The following is a 6580-nucleotide window of genomic DNA, read 5'->3' on the forward strand; positions in this document are numbered from 1 at the left end:
AGCCCAAAAATTACATCATAAAAAATTAAAAAGAAATAATGTTTCTAAAACCAGCAGATCTGAACGGCCACAAGTCCCCAGGAATCCTTCTTGTGAAGGGCACAACACTCCTTCCCCTGACTTACTCCAGAGGCAGTCACAGTTGTGAGGAGTGGCACAGACTTCTGCGACTCCCCACCCCTTACCCCCAGTGAACCGTCCCCAGGAAACAGCTACGAGTCCCTATACCGGATGTATACCCGCAACACACCCCCTCACTGTCCCCTCTCCTGCCACAGAAAGCTGCCCTTCACTCTGATTCCTTTGAAGGGCTTCAGCTCAGACAAGAGCAGCCCCTCAGGGTCCATAACATGGGATGAAAATACAGCCTCGTGTTAGGAGCACAGCTATAGACTCAGGTCCCAACTATCCAAGCTGCAGGACTCTGGGCAAATCACTTAACCTCTCTGAGCCCCCTCTTCTCATCTGTGAAGTGGAAATAGTAAAAAGGGCAAAACAGAGGCTGTTCTCAAGCATAAGCAGAATGTCTGCAATGATGGCTCTGAGTTCAAGGCTCTCAGAAACCCAGCTTTCCCCAGACTTTTTGGATCACAGGATGGCAAAGCTCAGGCCCACGTGGAATCCCAGTGTTCCGCGGAAAGCAGTTCAAGGGACACTGCTCTAGAGAATTCAGCTTTTCTCTTCAGATTGCTGTGGACCTTCTGAACTGTCACAGAGGAGATCTGGCTGGCAGTGGCCTCCTGCAACATCGTTCTGAGTTGTTGGGGGTCAGGTCTGGACTTCAGCGAGAGATGCTGTAATTCTTGAGTGCCTTCCAGACGGATGCTCTGTGGGATGCTGTGGGTGACCTTGTGTGACGCTCTTCTCTTTAATGATAAAAGGACCCTTTCTCTGGTAGGAATCCGTCATGCTTACAGAGCCATGGCATGTTTTAAACTGAGTTGCACCTAAGGGCTTCCCTGGTCGTTCAGATGGTAAAGAATCTGTCTGCAATGCAGGAGACCTGGGTTCAATCCCTGGATCGGGAAGATTCCCCTGGAGAAGGGAATGGCAACCCACTCCAGTATTCTTGCCTGGAGAATCCCATGGACAGACCATGGGGTCACAAAGAGTCGGACATGACTGAGCATCTAACATTTCACTAAGGTTAGAGGCCCACTCATTCTGCTCTTCATTTTGTAGATGGGAAAACAGGCTGGGTGAGGAAGCCAAGTTACTTGTCCAAGGTCACACGGAAGCGAGGGGTCTTGCTCAGGACCAGCCACTGGGCTGCATGGGAGATGACGTCTCCTTGGATAGAACTGGGCGAGTGAAGAGCCATTTGGTGGAGACTGGGAGGTCCCTCAGCCCTCAGCTCCTTCTCCCAACGTGGATTTATGAAGGATGTGAGGGGAGGGATGATGGCTGAAGGTTAGGGGTTAATAGGCGTGAGTCCAGATGACAAGCAGCTGGGCCCAGGCACAGACAAAGGTCTGCTTCCTCCCCTTTCTGGTGGTTCCAGGGATGAGAAGGCCGGGAAGGAACTTGCAACAGATGGAAGGGAGACCAGAGGAATTTGGAGTGGGCCCAAGGGGCCCGGCTCTAGGAAAATAAGGGGGAAGCATTCTCTGCTCCGAGAGAATGTTGTTTACGAGAGAAGAGCAGAGTCAGGGTCCCACCAGGGCAGGCTGGTGGGCTCTGGCTTCCGTCTCCTGGCCATGACCGATCATACCAATTCACGTTTCTAGGACAACTGGAGAACCAAACAGGAACAACATTGAGGGTGATAAGAGGTGGCGGTAGCAGGCCAGGCCCAGCCAGACAAGTTGAGCTCAAAGATCAGAAGTTTTGAGGCCAGTTCTAAATTTAGCGTCCAATTTTTGAGGAAGCCAAAATGAGTTCTCCCTGCATGAAGTGTGTCAGAAGAAAAGATACAAATCCCAGGGAGCAGCTAGCACAGAGGGGGCGGCCCCCTCCCCCTTTTCAGCCAGAGAGGCTAAGAATGAGATCAACCAGGCTCTTTTTTAAAAAATAAATACCGCAGTGTCTTTTCAAACTAAGAGCTTTGAAAGAACTGCATATTGCATCCCCTCTTCTCTCTAACCTTGCTGCTTTTCTTTTTAAAAGGTATTACTCAGAAAGACCCTCAAAGCGGGACTTCCCTGGTGGTCCAGTGGTTAACATTTCACCTTTCAAGGCAGGGGGTGCAGGTTCAATCCCTACTCCAGGAGCTAAGATCCCACATGCGTTATGGCCAAAAAACCACAACATACAACAAGCAATATTAAAACAAATTCAATAAGGAGTTTTTAAAAAATGGTCCACAGCAAAAAAAAAAAAAAAGTCTTGAAAAAAATAAAAGAAAAAGACACTCAAAACAACTCAGGGTGTGTACGGAGATGGCAATTCAGGCCTCCGTTTCCCCATCCACACCAGACCTATCTGGCCTCACTCCCCACAAGTGGGCTCCTGGCCCTGGGAAGAGGGTGGGTCCCCCACCAGCGTGGGCTCTTTCTTTTGGCTCAAGTCAATCATCTCCTCAATAGATAATTCATCTGATTGACAACCCATCCGTTGCTGATGCCAGCATGCCCCACAAGAGAAGCCACCGGAGGCCCAGCTTCTCTGATAGGCACCATGGACGGTCCTACTGTGTTTGAATGGATGAAGGTCCAAAGACCTGGACCCCACCCTCGTTTTATTCTTTTGCCCATTTTATCTGAAATGTCCTCCACATTCTCCTGTCTGACCTTTACCCTCCTGAACCCTCACAGCCTGTTAGCTGTATGACCCTCAGCAAGTTATTTAAACCCCGTGTCGGTGTCAGGTTGTTTGCAAAGACAGCCACGGCGAGTCCTTCCATCCTGCATGCCCTTTGCAACGTGACTCGGCCACCCCACCCATGTCAGTTTCCTTCCATTTGACCCTGGGCTGGCTCGGTGACATCTGTGAACAAACCGAACTTGGTGGGCGTGATGCAATGTCACTTGCAGCTCCTGTGTTTGCACTCTGGGAAGAAGAGTAAAGAAGTCCCGGCCACCCTGCCGGACAGAGGAATCGCATACAGGACAACTGGAGCGCCCCAGCTAACGGCCAGTCCAAGGCCCTACTCACGGGACAAGGCCATGTGGGTCCTCCAGCAGCAGCCACGAGCATGGCTAATAACACTGTGGGGCAGAGAGGAGCGAGCTGCCCCTGCTGATCCCTGCCTGGATTCCTGGCCCTCAGGCCCGTGATCCAGGAAGACAACAGCTGTCTGAAGCTACTGCACTTGGGGATGGATCACTATGTAGCCATAGAGAAATCAGTCTCCTCATCAAACAGGGATATTGGTGGCTTCCTGCCTCACCGAAGGGTCGGGAAAATTAAACAAGTCAATCTGTATAAAGCACTTAGTGTCAGCACGGTGTAAGCACTCAACAAATGACAGTTCCCCACAACCTGAAATTACCTTGTTTACTTTTTTCTTTGTTGTTCAGTCGCTAAATTGTGGCTGACTCTTTGGCTTCCCTGTCCTTCACTGTCTCCCAGAATTTGCTCAAACTCATGTCCATTGGGTCGATGATGCCATCCAACCATCTCATCCTCTGTCATCCCCTTCGCCTACCTTCAATCTTTCCCAGCATCAGGGTCTTTTCCAATGAGTTGGCTCTTTGCATCAGGTGGCCAAAGTGTCAGAGCTTCAGCATCAGTCCTTTCAATGAATATTCAGGATTGATTTCCTTTAGGATTAACTGGTTTGATCTCCTTGCCATCCAAGGGACTCTCGAGTCTTCTCCAGCACCACAATTCAAAAGCATCAATTTTTTGGCACTCAGCCTTCTTTATGGTCCAACTCTCCCTTCCATACATGACTACTGGAAAAACCATAGCTTTGACTAGACAGACTTTTTCCTTGCTCATCCACAAACCCCTCCCACAATGGTGCCTGGCATATAGTGGTTACCCAGTAAACACAGATGAATGTCAAATGCCCTCTCTGTTCTGTGATGGCCTTCTACCCGAGGGATATTACCCTCCCTCCCCTGAGCCCCACCGCACTTCCCACACTGTAAATTCTGTTAAGCCCTGAGCTCTGACTGGTGGTCTCCCTTATAGAAACCTTGCCCATAATACAAGAGCAATAAATTGTTCAGTGAACGAATGAGGCGTGGGAAGAATGCCACCTGCCTTAGTCGCCTACCCAGGCTTACTGTGATTTATAGAGAGATGAGTAGAGAAGGACTCAGGCACCTCAGAGCTTCTGCCAGAGGAGTGCAGTGCTGCTGCTGCTGTCTTCTGCTGCCATCTGTGTGAACTTTAACCTTTATGGTGGGAGAGAACCCAACATAGGGCTCCTGGAGGAAGCCTCCCTATTTCCTGCCCTGATCGCCAGCTGCTCTCGCAGGTTTGAAAGTACAGGGTATGATGTCGCAGACCTGGGAAGGAACTGATGACCTTTTGAGTTCATTCCCATTGTTGACGGAAGCCTGGAGTTCCACTTTTAGCTGGAAAATAGCTGATTCTTAAGCCATAATTCAATCAGGTATCAGTTTAATATCTCTTAAGATTTGTATCGCAAATCTTAAGATTTTGGCTTCCCAGCTGGTGTCAGTGGTAAAGAACCCATCTGCCAATGCAGGAGACACGAGGGATGTGGATTTGATTGCTGGGTTGGGAAGATCGCCTGGAGGAGAGCATGGCCATCCACGCCAGTATTCTTGCCTGGAGAAACCCATGGACAGAGGAGCTGGAAGGCTACAGTCCATGGGGTTGCAAAGAGTCGGACATGACTAAAGCGACTTAGCACAGCACAAGATTTGCATGGTCCAAAGAGATAACAGAACATGAAGGAATGCAGGATTCCATCTGGTTTGAACCTCTTATGCTTTAGATAGAAAATGGTCTGACTAACCATAAAAGCCAAAGATGCAAAATCAAATCCGGCAGTAGACTTTCCTGGCAGGTGTGTAACATATCACTTAAATCTAGGTGCCCTAGCCAGGTGGCACCTCCTCTGAATGATGGGGTCAGGGACACAGCAATGACAGGGCACAGAAGATGTTCCGTAATCTCAGAAGAGTCAAGATGGCAAACCCCCAAACCATGTGAAATTATTATTATAGTTCCCTTGGTGAATGGGCATCTTTATAGATGTAAAAGTATAGAACTTTAAGGAAGCCAAATAATGGTATTAATGTTTTTATGTAAAAGAATCTGTGTACATTTGATATTCATGGATTTAAAACTCAATAGCACTTGGCCTATTTAGAGTAAAAATCTTGAAATTCCAATGAAAACTCAGTAAGAATGGAATTGATTCAGATTTACAATTTTAAACTGAGAACTCCCTGAACTTATAGTATGGGAACATTTAAGAGAACACAAAGTTCACCATATTTATAAGTTGAATTTATTGGAAGAATAATTTAAATTTAAATACTTGGAAAGGTTCTGTCTGTTAAGTCAGACCGCTGAAGTACATAAAAGGAAGCTGAACACAATAAATGTTTAAATGCAATTTAAAATGTTTAAAAGAGTTTAACTTCGTAACTGGAATCAAACATTCCAAATCTTTGTAAAAGTGATTGTGAAAATACATTGAACACAAATAAAGTAAGACTTGTAAGCTGAAGCTTAAGGAAGAACCAGGGTTTGTGAATTCCAATAAATCAAATTATTAATTTAATTTAATTTTTTTAAATTTAAATTTATTTAATTGGAGACTAATTACTTTACAATATCGTAAAAATATGGAACGCTTCACAAATTTGCGTGTCATCCTTGCGCAGGGGCCATGCTAATCTCTGTATTGTTCCAATTTTAGTATATGTGCTGCCGAAGCGAGCACCAAATTATTAATTTTAAAAGTCAGTGAAACCTTTGAATCATCTTTGTCTAGAAAATAAGATTTATGGTAATCTCTGGTGCCTTGTAGGATTGTTGAGAGGATTAAATGAGACACTGGGTTTAAAGAGTTTGGCACCATGACTGGTGCGTGGTAAGCTTTCAACACGACAGGCCAGCAATGACTAGTTTATTACGTATTTTTGTTGTTGTTTATCAGTTTTATTTATATATTTACTTGTATTTTATTTTTGGTTGCGCCGGGTCTCCGCTGCAGCCCGTGGGCTTTCTCTAGTTGCCGTGAACAGGGGCTACTCTGTGCTGCAGTGTGTGGCCTTCTCGTTGCTGTGACTTCTCCTGCTGGGGAGCTCCGGCTCTAGGCACTCAGGCTTCAACAGTTGTGGCGCACGGGCTTAGTTGCTCCACAGCACAGGGAATCTTCCCGGACCAGGGGGATCAAACCTGTGTGCCCAGCATTGGCAGGCAGATTTCTATCTTATCCCTGTACCAGAGAAGTCCTAGTTTATTTAACTCTTTATTTTTTCTTTTTGTTCTTGGCCTTGTCCAGCATCTGACACTTAGTTCTCCAACCAGCTTGGGCCCCTGGCAGTGGAAGCATGGAGTCCTGGCAGTTACCAGACTTCCAGGGAATTCCTTCTGAACATTTTTATTTTGGCTGTGCCAGGTCTTAGTTGAGGCACACGGAAACTTCAGTTGAAACTTTAGAACTCTTAGTTGCAGCATGGTGGGATCTAGTTTCCAGACCAGGGATTGA

At 46.7% G+C, this 6580-nt stretch overlaps 1 non-coding gene across 1 annotated transcript; it reads right to left on the bottom strand.

Moving 5' to 3' along the window:
- Positions 1-5705: 5705 nt before the first annotated feature.
- LOC139177799 (U6 spliceosomal RNA) lies at positions 5706-5809 on the bottom strand. Its single transcript, XR_011562268.1, has one exon. It is a non-coding gene; the product is annotated as a U6 spliceosomal RNA (small nuclear RNA).
- Positions 5810-6580: the final 771 nt, after the last annotated feature.

The sequence above is a fragment of the Bos indicus genome, chromosome 19 (genome assembly GCF_029378745.1).
Source record: "Bos indicus isolate NIAB-ARS_2022 breed Sahiwal x Tharparkar chromosome 19, NIAB-ARS_B.indTharparkar_mat_pri_1.0, whole genome shotgun sequence".
In the NCBI taxonomy this organism is placed as follows: Eukaryota; Metazoa; Chordata; class Mammalia; order Artiodactyla; family Bovidae; genus Bos; species Bos indicus.